This window comes from Talpa occidentalis, unplaced genomic scaffold (genome assembly GCF_014898055.3).
Source record: "Talpa occidentalis isolate TD23 unplaced genomic scaffold, MPIMG_talOcc4v2.1, whole genome shotgun sequence".
NCBI classification, from domain to species: domain Eukaryota; kingdom Metazoa; phylum Chordata; class Mammalia; order Eulipotyphla; family Talpidae; genus Talpa; species Talpa occidentalis.
In genome coordinates this window covers 3,990,417-4,007,378 of record NW_026555331.1, presented here as the reverse complement: position 1 = coordinate 4,007,378, position 16,962 = coordinate 3,990,417, and the positions used below count along the sequence as shown (strand labels likewise).

Here is a 16,962-nt window from a genome sequence, read left to right as displayed (position 1 = left end):
AAGCGCACCGGCGAGGGCAGCGCGGTGTGCGAGGCTGGGGAACGCGGGCCGCCTCCTGTCCGCGTTGAGTAGACTTTCTTGAAAAACCACAAAACCATTCTGAGCTGTGCGGGTCCTGCAAACCCAGGCCCAAGCTGGAAGGGACCCAGGCCACAGTCTGGTCACCTCTGAACTGGACTAGGGTCAGGGGGCGCTGACTGCCCCTCGGCTTCACTCCCGTTTCACCCACACTGTCTGCGGCCAGGGAGTGCCCGCACGGGCCAGGCGGGCTCCAGGCCGGGCGGCAGGCAGGGCAGGCGGCGGCTCCCCGCTCCAGCCCACCCCCCACTCCATGGGGAGCAGCCTCTCTCGGGAGTTTGTTTTCAAAGGGAAGGCTGAGTGAGATCCACCGAGAACTGCCAAAGGCCCAGGAAGTCAGGGCCGCCTGCCTGGCCTCGGGTCACTCTGCTGGAAGATCCAGGCGCTAGACCCGGGATGCGAAGTCCCAGGACTGACACGGAGGGCGAAGTCATGTGCCGACAGAACATCAAGTCAGAACAGAGGGAGCCACAGGATACCACGTGTGAGTGTTCCCCAACGTTGGGGGTTCCTGACCCAATTCCTAAAAGTGGCCCCAAACTGGCCTTTGGAAGAGGAAGTGAGGGGAAACAAAGGGGCGGGGATGGCTGCACCCCACCTCCCCAGGACGAGGTGCCACTCCCAGTGGTCCCACAGGCAGGGCGGGCGGCCCAGCAAGCCTGAGCGGGTCTGAGGCTCTGCCCGGTCCTGGGCCCAGGGGACCTGCACTTCTAGGCAGACAAGAGGGCCTGGGGCGGCGTCTCCAGGTCCCTGCCTGACCTGTGGGGGGCTCAGTTGGTCGGCAGTAGTTCCTGCTGCGACCCGGGTTCTGGGGGGCAGAGGGAAGGTATCTCCTTCAGGGAGGACCCCAGCACAGCAGGGCTCAGTACCCTCACCTGGCGCCATGGCTCTCCTGCTACCCCTCGCTCTGCCCTGCTCCTCCCCTTCAGCTCAGGCCACAATGAGCCCCTGAACACCTCTGCAGGGTGCTGGCCTGCACCTGCACCCACCCGGCCTGCTGTGCTGGCCATGGAGCTCGGGAGGCACTGGAAGGAGGGATGGCGAGGACCGGCGGCCGCCCCCACCCAGCGCCCCGGGCCAGGGCACTGCGCCCCGAGCACGCGTGATGGTGGGCGGAGTTACCTGTTACTCGAGCAGTCTAGGCATTAACACGGCGGCTCCCTCCAGCAGCCCGAGCGGCGGCGCAGTGACCAGCATGCCGGGCTGCACTGTCATCTACAGCGGCAAGAACGACAGAGACCAGCAGCACCCCAGGCGGCTCCAGTGCAGCAGCCCCCCGCACAGGGTCCCCCTCGAGCCAGCCAGGCTGTGGAAGAGCCGGGCCGCTGCCTGACCAGGAGCGCGGACCAAGGCTGGACGACCGACAGGGCAGCTCCTCTCAGCAGAGACGGGCTTCCTCATGCCAGCGCCCGGCTGGCCGCCACCCGGCAGGTGTCAGCCTCCCAGGCTTATGAACACCGTGGCGGATGCCACAAAACCACCCCAAAACAGAGCCGAGGCGTCGACGCGTAAAGGCCACTTGGTCTTGTCAAGGAGCTGCGTGCGGGGGCCCAGCCCTCAGAGGCGGGCTGCAGGTGGGGACAGGAGACACGGCGCCGCGGCTGGAGAGCGTCCGGGCTGACGCCCAGGACCCGGGGCATGGCTGCTGGGAGTCACCTCGGGGGATCTGGCTGTTTGGATGCATGTGAGGCACAGACCGTTCAGGTGGCAGCTCACGCGGCACTACTTCCAGTGAGATCTAAGGGGGCCCTGTCCTGTGCGGGGGGTGGGGGGTTGGGGGCACTGTCCTCTTGCCACAGTGGACATCCGGCTGCTTGCGTCGTATGTCCAGGTCTGCCCAGCAGTCCGAGGCCTCTATCATGGTGAGTGGCCGCTGCCCTGGTCTACTCCTGTGCTGTGCTGACCGCCACCGTGAGAGTCCAGCCAGGAGGACGCCCCCTCTCTGCTGAGGCCAGTCCGAGGCTTCCAGCCAGGCGGCCCGCCGCTCCTATGTGCCCCCCGCAGGAGCTTGAGGAGCACTCGCGCTTTAAGGGCGCGGCGAGCTGGAGGCAGGGGCAGGCCGTGCCTCTGTTGAGAGTCCATTAGCTTCGCAAGTCAGCTTTGGGCGAGCCGCCACCCCGGAACACGGAGCCGCCCTGCGCACGGAGGCGGGGTCCCCCTGGCCGGCACGTTTCCGGTCACGCTGCTCGAGCGCATCCCCTGCTCTGTGGCTGCTGGGACGGCTCTCCCCCCGCGGGCGCCCCTTACCCGCTCGGCTTTCCGGCAGTGAAGCGACCACCGGTCCCTTCCGCCAGGTTGATGTCGGGGCACAGAACATCCCCAAACACCCCGCAGGCCCTCTTCTGTCCCTCCCCATGCGGTGAAGGCTACTGGTTCTTAGCTCTTCAACTTGATAATCTAACTCTGTGATTGTCTGAGAATGGACAAAAAGCAGGAGAACAACGTGGCCGTTTCCAAGCAGAGCGCCCAGTGCAGCCTAGGCGAGCGTCACCAGGGCCTGCAGGGCTGGGCGGGAGGGCGAGGCCAGGGCTTGCCACGCCTGCTCAGGGCCCAGAGCAAGGCCCCCTGTGGGGCTCTGTGGAGCCAGGACGCCCGCCCGCTGGGGCCACCCCTTGCTCTCCCTGTAGGCCCCTTCTTATTCATCGGGGCGCCACAAGGCTGGCAGGGGAAGGAGCCTGGGCGAGACCAGGAAGGCGTGTGCAGGGCGGGGCCGCTCATGCTCACATACGTGCTCACGCACACAGGCAGCAGGTGTGCCGGCACCGGTGAGGAACAGACCCCGTAAGGCCATGTCCTGCAAACCAGGTCCGTGAAGGGGTCTGCTCAGAGCACGCAGGCTGCTCTCTTCAGGGAAGCTGTCCGCTGACACCTGCCCGCGCTAGCACGTTCCTTCTGAGGCACGGGCCGCAAGCAGCCCAGCCAAGCCAGCTCACAGGCGCCAGCAACCAAGACGAAGCACGAGACTGTCCTCCGCGCCGCCGCCTATCAAAGGTGGAGGGGCGGTTTGAGTTCTGAGCCGATCCCAGCATCCTCCACTCAGAAGGCCCCTCGCCAGGGACGCGCGTGCCCAGCGGCCAGCCCTGGTGGTGCCGGGTCAGGGCTCACAGAGGCAGGTCGTCAAGGACAGGACATCACTGCGGCCAACGACTTCCTCTATTGTCCTGTTGCTAATTTAAGGGGGACTGATGCCACGACACGCGGCTTCCTATGACTTGCTTTGAGGAAAGCTGGCCGTAACTCCATGCCACGGGAAGGTACGGAGGGTCCCCCTGGATGGAGACCCCACACTCTGGTTAGCCCAAGGCTCCACGGAACAGTCATAACATCTGAGAGTCAGGCGCTTCCAAACTCCTGGAGCCTCACGCCTCCTGTGCCGACACACGCCTTGTGCACGCACGCACGCACGCACACACCTGCTGCTCACTCTGCACCCACCACCTGGGTGAGGCCCATGGCAGCCACTAACGTTTTTCTAGAACGATGTCAACAAAAAACCTCAGGACGACACAACGGATGCTGACTAGTCCCGCGGCGCCTGTCCCCTCCGCGCGGCTCTCTCGGGGACCAAGGCAAAGAACACGGACCGGCGGACAGGACAGGCGCTTGGGCACAGTGGAGAACGAGCTGCCGCTTGACCAAGCGCAGCAAGGACAGCTGAGTCGAGCACACCCAGCGCCTGAGGAGGGCGCATCCGCCGGCACATCCCGGCACATCCGCCGACAGGGCTGTTTCCTGAAGAGCTGGGAGTGCTTGGTCCAGCGTCAGAGAGGAGACGCGCGCCACGCCTGGGCAGCCTCGGCAGCAGGCTCCTGGAGAGAACCTCACCCAGCGCGCAGAGAGCGCAGCGCAGCCAGAAGGGCACAGGACGTGCCCGCGTCCCTGGTGGGGAGCCCACGAGCTCACTTACTTCTCAGGAGGCCGGGCCAGGGCCTGGTACCCTGCCGTGCATGGGGCCGTGGGTCAGCTGCAGCGCCAGGGCGTAGGTCCCAGCATGAATGGACTGGACGAAGCCAGGAACCCACCACCCCCAGCCCCGCTCAAGACCCGGTGCCCACACGCCCCGCTCATGGGGGCCGCCGAGCGTGGGCCGGGGTCTGCGCCTCCAGCCCGGGACCATTGGGCGTCACAGCCCACCTGCTTCAAGCTCGGTGGGAGCAGGCAGGTCCACGGGGTGCCCTCTGGGGTGCCTTGCCTTGTGCATGTCTCCGCCAGCCCCCGCAGACCCAGGAGGCACCAACAGCAGCGTCTCCACCCCTCTACTCGCTGTCCACCCAAGCCAGGGGCGCCGGCGCCAGGGGGGGGCTCTAGAAGCAAGACCCGCACGGGCTGCAGGGAGAGGCCAGACGAGCCCCCCGTGCCGTTGAACAGGAAGCCGGTGTTTGGAAACCCTCCTTTCTCCAGAAGAGGAAGCTCATCACGCAGTGCACAGAAACCCGCTCTGCCCGGCGGGAAGCAAAGCCGTGTGCTCACGCTGAGCAGGAGAAGCGGAGGCCGGTGCCTTGCCAGCGCGCACGCAGGTTCAGCAGGTGTCCAAGACACACCCCCCGCTTCCATGGGTTTCAGTCACCTCAGCCACCAGGCCAATCACAGCAGCTCACAACTTCACGCCGTGCTGTTCAGAGCTACCACCACACTCGAATGGGACAGCTCCAGGGGCTCCGGGACCCGGCAGGCTCCCGGAAACCCAGACCTGCGCGGGGTCCGCGTCTCCCAGAACGGTGGCAGTGGGGGCGGCGGGGAGGGGGTTCAACGGGGAGAGCCCCCTGACCCGCAGGGGGAGCCGGGCTCTACCGGACACTGCACGCGCACTTGCTAGGGAGCCCTGAGGGGCTGTGCCGAGCCCCCCGCCCCTGCAGGGTGGCGCGGCACCCCGGCAGGGCCCCCGCCACGCCGGTCCCTTGAAAGCACGAGCCCGATGAAGACCAGGAGCCTGGCACGCGGAAGCTACCGGCAGCCGCCAGAGACAGCTGGCCTGACACTCAGCACCTCTGACTTCAAGCCAAATGTATAAGCACTTGCATCCCACGCCTGAAATTTACGGGGGAAGACAACAGGCTGGGCCTGAAGCCTCTTAACGCAGGGCCCTCTCCCCCAAGTCCGCAGGAGGGAGACCAGGGCAGCGCCTCCGGCTCAGAAGGAGGGTAGAGGCCCCGTCGGCGGGACGTGCCAGTGAGCAGGTCGGCCCGGCCCGGACGGCCACGGCGGCCACTGGCCCTCGCAGCTCTGGACACGCAGCTGGGAAGGGGGCGCTTTGTGCTTGACTGCAGCACTGTGCGGTTTCCTTTCGTCCTCTCCTCCTGGATGTTCCTGGCGTCGACGTGCCCCTGGAGCCAGTCAGAAGGCGCTCAGCTGCCATGGGCAAAACCGGAGGCTCCGGCAGCACGGCTCCTGGCACCCGCGGGCTGGGGAAGCCGCTCCGGCCGGCCTGAGACAGCAGGGCGCGGCCGGCAGCAGCGCGGAGGAGCCGGCTTCCCGCTGACCTCCCGACGACCCGGACACGGCGCCTCCGGCTCCGCTCCGCAATGCACGGGGAGAGAAGCAGGTGGCCGCTGCCCAAGCGCTGGTCGCAGCAGGTGGTGGTGAAAAATGCAAAATCCTCCTACTGCAAGCATGGCAGCAGGATCCGGCCTCAGAGGCAAGGGCGTACTTACGGAGCGCCGCGCCGGCCCCAGCCTCGGACGCGCCCACGCGAGGCCAGACCGGCAGCACCAGCGCGGGCCCCACCCGCAGCACACGCGGGAGCAGCACGCGGCCACAGAGCCGAGACGGCAGCGACTTCACCGCCGGAGGCTGAGGAGCGGCCTCGGTCCCGGTGCTCGCGGGCGGACCCGGGGTCCGCTCACTCAAAGAGGAGAAACGTGACACGCCTCTGCGTCATGTCCAGATCCAACCGGTCTTTTAAAAAAGGTAAAGTTTTGGAGAGTAAAGAGAACTTGGAAATGGCTCTCACCGCGGGTTAAACGCGCGCTGAATTTCTAAGACCGCAAACCCCAGAGCCACGACGCCGGCCGCTGCCCTGGACGCACGCCGGGCGCAGGCGAGGGCGGCGCTGCAGAGCGCGGTGGGTGCGCGGGCAGGGGCACCCGTGTGTCCCAGGAGGCCTCCTCTGTGCTGCCCCTCTTCCTGCCTAGGGGGCCCCTTTTGTTACAGGGCAGGGAGGAACACCCCAGAACCCCCAAACCTGCCCTCTCTAAACAGGTTCTGCCGGCCGCCGCAACGAGACGAAACGCGCGCTGCGGGAGGAGCTTCCGCTCAGGGGAGCGCAACACGAGGCAGAGGAGAGTTTCCAGGTCGCGCCCCGGTCACCCGCCCTCGTGGAAACGTCCAGCCGGCAGGGCCGGCCCAGGGCAGGGCCGCGGAGGCCCGAGCGCCCGCCGCCGCCCCAGGCCCCTTCCGCGGGCCGCAGGAGGGGGCAGGAGCAGCCGGACAGGCCCGGGAGGAGAGAGCGGCGCCGCGTCCAGACCAGCGCCGCCTGCGGGACCCCCCACGGGCCCCGGTCTGTGGGTCTGTGCCACCCGCCCGGGCCCAGGAGCCAGCGCAGCTTCTTCAAGGTCTCGCGCCTTGTCCTCCCGGCTCCTCCCGCCCCCGCCCTCCCTCCCTCCTCCCCTCTGCTCCACCTCCCTGGGGTGGGGCAGGGAGCCTGTTCCACTTCCCCGGCTCTACTTGGTTTAACCACTGGCAAAGGGGGGTTCCAGGAGCGCTCCCTTGGGGACCCCTTTCCTCAGGCTCTGACCCCACAGACAGGCCCTTTTCTGCCCCGCTGTGGGGGCTGACGGGAAGGGGTAAGGGGCGTGGAGCCTGCTGGAGCTTCCCTCGGGGGCACTGAGGAGAGCACAAAGTCCTCAGGGTGCCCCCTCCACGACCACAGGACCCCGTACCCTGGCGCAACCCGTATCAGCAGTTAAATGCCTCCCCACTCCCCAGGAGCCAGCTCCTCAGTGCCGCGCCTACCAGGGCTGTGAAGGGCGCACCGTCCAGAGAGGCCCCACCGCGGAGTTACCCCCACAGTCCTGGTGCTGCCGGGGCAACGTCTCAGGACCTGGCGCCTGGTCCCTGGTACCGAAGGCCTGACTGCGCGCCCTGCGCCCGCATCCACGTGAGGAACCTGGAAACCACAGCCCAGCTGGGCGTCCGCCGCCAGACACCCCAGGGTGCTGACGAAGGTGCAAACCCTACAAACGTTACCTTCCCGGGAGCAAAGCCTCACGTCAGAGTCGTGGCTCCCAACACTGCCCTTCCCACCCAGGCTCCATGGCATCGGGCACGGCACGGGCACGCCTCATGCTCCGCGGCTGGACAGGAGCCCCCACGGCTGGCGATGGGCCTGGACCTCGTGAGCACCCCACGGCCCGTGACCGAGACATTCGGGGGCGGCGAGGTGAGGGGTGCCTTACAAGGAGGGGGACAGACCCAGAGTCAGATGGACGTGGGGCGCCCCTGCGGAGACTTGGGCGTCCCCAACGACTCGGCCGACACGTCTTCAGCACGGGCGGAGACCGACAAGGACGCTGGGGCCGGACGGGGGTGATGCTGCACGGCGGGGTGGGGATGGCGGGGTCACGGGCCCTACCTCCCAGCCCCGCGGCGGCCGCAGCTGCTCGGGCCCTCCACACACCCCGCTCGGCGGGGAAGCGGGACGGGGAGACAGCCTGACAGCGACAGAGAAAAGCTGAGTTGGGAGAGAAGGGGGGATGGCCAGTCAGCAGGGCAGTCAGCTGACTTCAGAGGAAGTGCTGGGCCCTGACTAAGGTCTCCACAGGGCGAGACACCACCCCACAGGCTCCAGAGCCCGGCCTGGGCCTTGCAGGGAGCCGTGCTCAGGCAGGGGCCACACCAACCTGCGTGCTGAGGGCCACCGCCGTGGGCACTGCCTCCAGCAGCCCGCTCTAGCCCCTCTGAGCCCCGACACCAGGCGAACGAGCTAGGCGAGCCTGACACACTGAGCTGGGTCCGGCCCGGGCAGAGTCCAGCTGGCTTCCCGACACCCCGGCTGCTCGTGCGCCACCTCGACGCTGCCTCGCGCAGCCCTTGAGCAGCCCCACCCGCCTCCACTGGTCCCGCGATGGCCGGGCACAGGCGGGGTAGTCTGTGCTGCCTGGTTGCTCGCTCCACGGCCAAGGAGGCTGCAGGTGGAGGGGACAGGCACCAGGAGGCCCAGACGCGGCTCCTTTACTGAAAAGCAACATCCTCAGGACGGACTCTCGCCCCCTTTGCAGAAGCGTGAGTGGACCGCGGTGTGGCTGCCGAGACGAGACGGCCCACGCGGCTGTCAGGTGGCTCCCCCGGGACAGCGCCCCGCAGGGCCCGGCTCCCTGGGTGCCGCCACCTACCCTGAGCGACACCTGGGCCGAGCGGGGAAGCCGAAGCCCGGCTTCCCCTACACGCTCCCGAGACAGACCAGCGGCCGGATAAAGACCTCTTTACACGAGCAGCCAGAACAATCCCGTCTGTTCACAGAAACTAACTGTTGAGGGAAAGGTTGCAAGTTCAAACACAATCTGGCTATTGTCAACAGTGCCTCAGTTTATCAATCTAACAATAACTCTCTTTCAAAGGCTGATAAAGTTCTCTGCAAATACTCCACTCCAGCATTTCTAAGATACTTTGCAGGATAAATATTAGCTTGGGACTTGCTTCCCTGAGAAGTGAAAGCTGCCAGAGAAGCTGTTTTATAAAGGGGAAAAGGCAGCGCAGTGGCAGTCAGGGGCGGCGGGCGGGTACGGCCTCGAGTCCCTGCCAGCACTTTGTGTGCTCATTGGGGGGTGCAGCGCCAGACCCCACCCATCAAGCCCCCACTGGCAGGAAGAGCTGGAAGTGGGGTTAACCAAAAGGCAGGGGAGGGCGCCAGTCCCCGGGACCAGGCCAAAGGGTCCTCCTGACCCCGGACTCCCTGCAAGGCCTCTGGGGGCCAAACCACCGCCTGCCCCCACAGGGGCTGTGGTCAGCTCAGAACAGGTGTGGGAGGCCCAGGGGACGGCAGGGCAGCCGCAGGCAGGGCTCTCCCAACCAGGCAGGCACGAGGGACTAAGGCCAGCAGGGCGGGCCTGGGAGCTGGTGGGGTTCGGTCTCCGCAGTGGTCCTGCACAGCGGGGTGCAGGCTGGGGTCCTGGCTCCTCTCTTCCCAGGCCTCGCGGGGCCCTGTGGCAGGGCCGCCAGGGCAACGTTCCCAGCACGGCACGCGTTAATGTGTCCTGGCGTGAAACGAGCATGGTTTCCCAGCATGATGCCGAGAGGTGGCCGCCGAGCTGGCCCTCAAGTCAGCCCTGGACGGCTGGGCCCGTCTCGTCCCTGCCTACACGCAGGCCCGGCACGGCTTTGAGGCCTGAACCAGGCAGGCGATGCCGGCGCCGGTTCTCAGTGGAGGGAACGGCAGCTCTCGGTGTGAAACCCCGAGCCCCTGGTTCTGTTTGGAGAGCAGCAGACGCCCCAGGGCCGTGGAGTCCCGAAGAGGAATGGCAGGCACACCTGAGCTGAAGTCACACCACTCGGCCTGGTTTTGCTTGAGGGGCCGGAAGCCTAGAATCAAGTATCAACCACGCCACCGGCTTTATCAGGGCTCTTGCCCAGAGCTGTCACTGAAGGAGGCGAGTCTTTGTTGTAAAACAAAAACGGGGAAGGCAAGGGTGTCCGCTCAGTGCTCGGACACTCGGAGGGGCACTCCAGCGGTCACTGCTGCGAGCTCCACATTCCCACACTGAGGCGCCGAGGGGGCTGTCCCCTGGCCGCTAGGGAAGCAGTGGCACTACAAACACAACTCCCTGAGGGTCTAGGGCACCCAAGAGTGGGGGGAAGGAGAGGCGGGCAGAATGTACACTGGGAGAGCCGTTGGCCCAGGTGATGGAGTAGAGGGTCAGGACAGCAGACGGTCCGGGAGCCGGACATGCCAAGGGGCAGCACTGCCCAGAGCCAGGAAGGGATGGCTCCGCCCTGGGCCATGGGCCGGCACAGACACAGGTCACTCCGACGCGCAGAGCATTCCTCAGCCCCACAGGTGGCAGGACTGGCACCCCTTCAGAGACACCCAGGCAGAGGCCCGGGGAATGGGTCAGCGAGGTTGGGGGAATGGGTATCACCCAGGAGGGGTCCCACTGCAGACACAAGGCGGCTGGGTATACAGGCAAGGGAGGCGCGGGGCTCGGACTGCACCCCACAGCAAGTGAAAGAGGAGAACGTGGCTCAAGCGCCCCAACCTCACCTGGAATATCTTCTGTTACTTTAGGGCTCGCCGAATCCAAATCTTGTCACTAGCCATGGCTACTCTGTCCCACAACCTCCCCACCAGACACCACCCCAAGCCCTGAGCTTATGCAGAGCCTCTCAAGTCTAGGACACCCCAAGGAGACCCAGAGCCTCTGTGCTAGTGGTGGCGGGGCACGCTCAGCACCTCTCTCCACGGGAGGCTGGCATCTGAAGTCAGGGAGACTAGACCAAGAAGCTCCAGCCACTGGGCAGCTGCTCGTCCCAGCCCAGGAGAGCAGAGCGGGGGCTGTAAGCACTGTCTGATGCAGTGGCGCAGATGGCATGGCCCTCCTGAAGCGCCTAGGCTGTTGGGGTGTACCGGGCCCCTGCAGTCAAGGACATAGAAGGGCTGAGGTTACTCAACTTCCAGCTCCCCAAACTCAAAGATCTGGGCAGTGGCTGCTGGGCCCAAAGAACAGGTGGACAACGAGGGCCAGCGGTGGGGCAGGGGGTGGGCGTGGGCCGGCGTTGTGCTCAGCCGGGAGCGCAGTGGCGTGGCGCCTGCATAGAGCCCCTAGCCACGCCGGCAGCTGCGCGTGTCGGGGCAGCAGCGTGCATGCTTCCTGGGCCGCACACCACACGCAGAAGCACCTGCTTCATTTGTCCTAAGAGTTCAGGGCGCCCCACTCCCGCGTCGGCACGAGACAAGAAGGCTGTGTTCTGGAGGGCCCCACGGCCGGTCGTGGCCACGGGGTGGCTGGGCGGGCACGAGGCGTGGGCCCCGCCGCCAGAGCCAGCTCACCCCACACCGGCCAGGGCTGGGAAGTTGGCCGGCGCTGGCGAGGACGTCTGGTGTCTATAAAAATGTTCCTCCCGGGGGAGCCTCTGGAAACAGAGACTGGAGATACTTTCATTCTTTTCCTTATTTGCTGCTCTGAACAAGAAGCTGTTCTTCCCGTTCGGAACTGGAACGGGAAACGTTCAAAACCTCCTACAGTGAATGGTGACCCCAAGAAGAAGGTCACGGGATCCGAAATATTTCTCCTGCTTATTTGGTTTCAGCAGAACTCTCCCGGGGTGCGAGAAAACCCTGAGGCCCTGCCAGGCTGGCACACACCTGTCTCGGACCCGTGAAGACAGCCAGAGACGGCCGCTTCTGCCTCCCCGCGGTTGGGTCCTCCTAGGTGCGCACCTCCTCTCGGCCTCGGCCTCCAGGGGGCGGGCTGCCAACTACTGCGGACCCCAAAGCGATCCCCTCTTCAGGGAGAGCTGCTTCACACAGATGTGTGGCGGGCAGGCCGGCAGCCCACGCCCCCTCCTCCAGCAGGTCCATCTGAACCCCAGCCCAGCCCGCGAGGGAGGGCTGAGCTCACAATCCGGGTCCTTCCTGTTCCCTGTAGAAACACGGAGCTATGGGGCCGGCGTGGAGGGGTGGTGGGGGCCCTCCCCGGCCTCCACCTGCACCCAGGAAGCCGTGGTCTGAGGGGCAGCCCTGAGGAAGCGTGCACGGGCCTGCGAGCCGCCTCCTGCCCTTCAGGAGGCCCGGAGCAGCGCGTCCTCTGCCTCTCTAGCAGAGGGGCACGAGCAGTCACAGTGCGCCCAGAGCCCATGCCCCTCGTGAAGGGCACTCACCTGCACCAGGGGCTTCCAGGCTGTGCGACCCCTCTCTGGGGTCCTGGGCTCTGCTTCCTGGTGGCCTCCCCACACCCCGGTGGGTTAAAGACTCAGGGAAAAGAGGTCACTGCCCCTCGCAAGCCCTTCCACCAGCCAAAGCTCCACACTGGGCAGGAGCCCAGGGCGTCGGGCCCTCTAGTCAGTCAAGAGACTGGCATGAGCCGGGCCTCCCCGCGCCTCTCCACGGCCTGGATCCTGCCCTGCCGTGCAAGCCCCCACCCAGGCAGAGCAGGGAGGGAAGCCTGGAGGGGACACACCACCCCACACACCTTGCTCTTTCCTCAAGACTGACTTTAACCGCAGCTCACGAACCTCTCCTTGCGGGTATGATTTACAGCGCCGTGACTCAGCGGCCCGCAGCCCAGCAGGTGAGGTCACCTGGGTGCTGACGTCTTCATGAAGCAAGCAGCTCCACGCCAGCCGCAGGGCCAGGAGAGGAGGCGCCTCCCCAAGGACCACCTTCCCGCCGCCTCCAGGGCCAGGCCCCTCGTTAGCCCTTCAAGGAGTATCGACTCCCACATCCCCTCCAGGAGCACCCCCAGAGCTCGGAAGCTGGCCTGGGGCCCGACTGCGGAACAGCCACCGAGAGAAGGCTAACGGCACGTCTGAGGACTACTCACCCACTCGGCGAAGAGGTCACTCTTCTGGGCATCTCGTGAGGCTCTAAGAAAACATTTAGGCCACAAAAGACTCCACGTGGCCCCTATTACCCCTCTTCGGGGCACAGCGGGCTTGCTGCTGGGCCATGGTCACGGGCGTACGTGGGACCTCGCGCCAGGTCAGGCCAAATGGGGGGTGTCCCTGGCACCAGCAGACAGGCGGCTCGGGCCTCCAGGCCCAGTCCACAAGTGTGACACAAGAGGGTGCACCATAGAGGCGCGGGACCCCGACTCACAGTCTCACATTTCTCCCAGGCCCCTCCCCACACAAGGGCTGCGCCCAGGCCACACCGCATCCGCAGCCTCGCCCGGCCTGCTCCCAGAAGGCTAACTCTTCAGACCACATCTCAACCTCCTTCCTCCAGGCCAGCCAGCCGCTCACGAGTCCCGAAATCCCTGCCCCAGGAGGCCCCATGGTGAGTGAGGACCCCCAGCATCCTCGCTCTTACGCGCTTCACCTGCGTGCAACCCTCCCTGGCAGATAAGCAGCCAAGAGGGGCCTCCAGAGGACTCCCCCACCCAGCAGCCCAGTGCGGTCTCCCTCTGAGCCGCCGGCGTGCCGGCTGCAAGCAGGCTGGTAGGCCTACAGTCTGGGGTGCAGGCTCTGCCCCCATTAGTCGAGGCACTCACCCTGACAGCAGATTACCCGACACCCAGCACAGGGGATCGCTCCAGAAAGCCCCCACCTCCCCGACTGGCGCGCGTCCCTGCGGCTCAGGAACAGCAGTCTCCCCTTTGCCAGTGCTCCCCACTGGCTGTGTGTGGCCGCGACTGCAGCTGACACGCGTTAAAACGCTTCCCAGGAGGCAACTGCCATGCTAGGCGCTTTGCATATACTGACCTCTAGTTCCTCACCACCCCAAGGAGGCGGCTGTCAGCCCCAAGTTACAGCCGAGGAAACTGAGGCACAAAAGCTAAGTCACTCTGCCAGGAAGAGGGAGGGAGGCTCACAGCCGCTGGGCAGACGGCAGGAGGGCCCGCTCCTCCAGCTCATTTCCCTCCCCACCCGCCCAGCTAGGGAGAGGCGGGGCAGGGGCAGCCCCGCTCTTGAGCTCTGGGGGGAACCTTCTTCTCGTTCGGGGCAGCCGGCCACAGGTGGGGACGCTGGCGGGGCAGGCCCGGAGCACCAGCTGGGGGCGGGGCAGAGCGAGCGCGGCGCACAGGCTCTGGGCGTGTGGTGAGAACATGGCACTGCAGGGTGGCAGAGCGGGGCACCAGGCTTGTGGCTGCGCTCTTAAGGCGGGGATGAAAGCCTGGCCTGATAAAAGCCCCCGGCGTGAAGGCCCTTGACTTCGCCTCCGCGCACGGAGGGGCCCGTGCGTCAAGTGGCGCGCGACTCGGGGCTTCCCGGTGAGACAGGGTTCTAGCTTCAGGGGCTGCCAGCGGGCCACAGGCCGCCGAGAACTACCAGGAACCGCTCAAACCCGAGACACGCTCTTGATCCGAAGAGTGTGGGGAGGAGATTTTGTAAATGGCCGGGATCTGGGTTTTTCCCGGCTCAGAAGAGCTTGACTGGCCTCCCGCAGCCAGCGGCCGACTTCAGGAGCGGCGTGCTGGGCTGGATCGGGCGCCCAGACTCAGAGGAGCTGAGAGGTCCCGGGCCAGGAGACCTCGCTGTCCCCAAGGCTGTGGCTCTGCAGACAGGCGGACAGCCCGGGCCCTCCAGCTCTACCCGGGAAACAGACTCAGGGCAGACAGCCCACCCCTCGCCAGGCCCCAACTCCTCCAAGTCCAGAGCCAGCCCCGCCTGGTCTCTGTCCCAGCACAGAAGGGCCCAGGGGGCTCCTGGCCAGGGGACCGCAGCTTCGGAGCCTGGGTCACGCTCTTGCTTCAAAACTCACGTCCCTGGTCCTATCAGTGAAGATGAGCCGGGGGCACTGGGTCCTGACAGCTAGGACCCCCCCGCCAAACTTCACATAGGCAAAATACGAATGACATGACGTGTGCTGTATCGTGCGTGATGCGTCACACGTGTGCAGTGACGCGTGCAATACGCACACACAGCATTGTAAACAAGACCTCTGTCCTATTTACAGCAGCACATGCGAGCACGTCTGCTACACCGTGACATGACACCGCCTCACGCACTCAGGGCAGGTATTCCTGACCGAGCCAGGGAGCGCGTCTGGCTACAGAACTACCCACAGGCACAGACGCAGGGACCCCGCCCAGAGGCCCTCCTCCGGGACAGACACGGACGGTCCAGCGGGCAGCTCCAGGCTGACGCTCCCCCCTCAGCTGCGATGCGGTCGGGATTCTGCCCTGCTGCTCCCAGACTCTCTTATCTCCAGATGACATTGCCTAACTCCTCTGGACAACCTTGGCTTTTCCAAGGCTGGCTCCTACTGCTAATTTTAGCTACTGTATGTGTCCCCGCAAGGGGGAGCGCCCAGTGTCACCACCACGGCCGAGCTCTACGGACACTCACGATGGCCTCCTGCAGGGCAGGTGCTCAGATGCTGAGTGCAACAGGTGCAGCCACCACCCTCGGCCACACCGCGAGGACATGAGAGCCTGCCCCGCTGGGCCTGCCTGACCCGGCCATGCTCCTGCTGCTCCTCCTAGGGGCCCGCCCCAGCCACCTGCTTCGTGCCAAAGGCAGAGGTTCAGGTTCCCTGGGGTCTGGCTGCGGCCCTGGAGTTCCAGAGACAGGCAGGGCGGCCCACCAGGAGGCAGCAGCGGCCCAGGCTCCAGAAGGAGGTCCCTGGGCGGGCACCCTCCCTGGTGGGTGTGTGGCTCGGGAGCACAGAGAGTGGTGTCTGTGTCTTCTGGGCTGGAGCGCCAAAGCTTTCACGGGAGCACAGGAACTCAAGGCCAAAAAGGTCAAGACCACCCCCACTGGCAGAGGCGTGGAGGGCGACAGGAACACGGACACCAGCTGGTTAAAGAGTTTCTGTGGTGAGCTGCTCATTACATAATCTTTCATAATTGTTCAAAGTCGGTCCCTGTCCCTCCTTTTGTAGTTTCCTTCAAAGTTGAGCAATTTTCACGTTTCTACCAAAAACAATCGTGGATGAAGACACAAAGACGGACCCTCGTTCGGGGATGTCTGTATGGCACCCCGGGTACTACAGAGCTCAGAATTTCCGGGAGCCCATCAGATGCCGGGTGAGGTCAGAAGGCCGGACCACAGCACCGTTTCTGGACCTGACCCTGAGGGGAGCAGCCCCCAGCCGGGCCGCAGTGTCTCTGGCCTGGCTCAACGGGGTGATAATGAGCTTGTTTTGCCCCTTAGCCATGTGGGATTAGCTCATTCATTTTGAAAAGTAACCCGGGACACATGAGCTGAAGAAAGACTGAGCGAGAAAAAACAGGTCAGCAAAACACCGGTTTCATGTTTCATAACCACAACACGGGCCGGGCTCCAGACAGCACCTCAGTCCGAGCTGCACGCTGCAAGGAAGTGGGGTCGGGCACGGCTGCCTCCCAGGCCCTCCCGCGGGCCCAGAAAGCCACCAAGCTCTACCTGGGTCTGGCTCTAGAGGCGGCACGACGCGGGCAGGGCTGTGAGACGCGCCTGCTCACCCAGCCCCCATAGCACCCTGGGGCCTCAGGCCTCTGCCTGCCCTCAGGGTGCTTCCAGGACGCCCCAGAAATGTGTAGCCGTCCCCAGCCCCCGGAAAGGAGGGGGCAGGGTCACAGCTGTGCCCTGGATCTGCCAGGCCTGGGTTTCCCAGCTACCCGGCCAACCCAGGGTTTCTTCCTTCTGTCACCTCGCCAAGACTCCCAGGGAGCTGTCAGCCCCCACCAAACGGGGAACCATGCCAGGCAGTGGGGGGCATCCAGGTGTATATGTGGCTGGGCAGGACAGCGGCAAAGCCTGCACAGTGCCCACTAGCCACAGACCAGCCCTGCACGGAAGGCCAGCTCTCGCCACAGGCCTCCTAGGCCCATCCCCCGCGCAGATTCCCTGCTGCAGCCAGGCCCAGGTGGGGTATCACCCCTTCTGGGGTCTCTCCAGCCTGCTCACCCCACTCCTGACCCTCTCTACTTGCAGGTGCCGTCTGCCTCCTGGCACCACCAGTGTGTGATGGACCCGTGACCAGGCTCCCTCTGTGATACTGCCACGGGGGCAGGCAGCCACCACAGCCCCAGGGCTGTCGATGACAAAACCACCACCTAGAAGGATCAACTCAGAGGAGCTCTTGATCCATTTGTCATGAAATCAAGACCAGAACCATCAGCCTTGAAACAGAGTCACAGTGCAAGAGAGCGGGCCCTGTACAGGATTCGGCCTCCACGGCACTCAAGCAAGAGGCCTGTGAGCCCTAAGGGCCCTGACCACAAATGAGTCATCGCACAGTGTCAAGACGCCCACAGACGCGGTCTCGGGAAGCTGCAGAGGAGACGGGACTTGGGGCAACTCTGCGTG

At 65.3% G+C, this 16,962-nt stretch overlaps 1 protein-coding gene across 1 annotated transcript in view; it reads right to left on the bottom strand.

Moving 5' to 3' along the window:
- Window positions 1-16,962, bottom strand: part of SLC45A4 (solute carrier family 45 member 4) — a 38,892-nt gene that overhangs the window by 19,310 nt on the left and 2,620 nt on the right. The window lies entirely within an intron of this gene.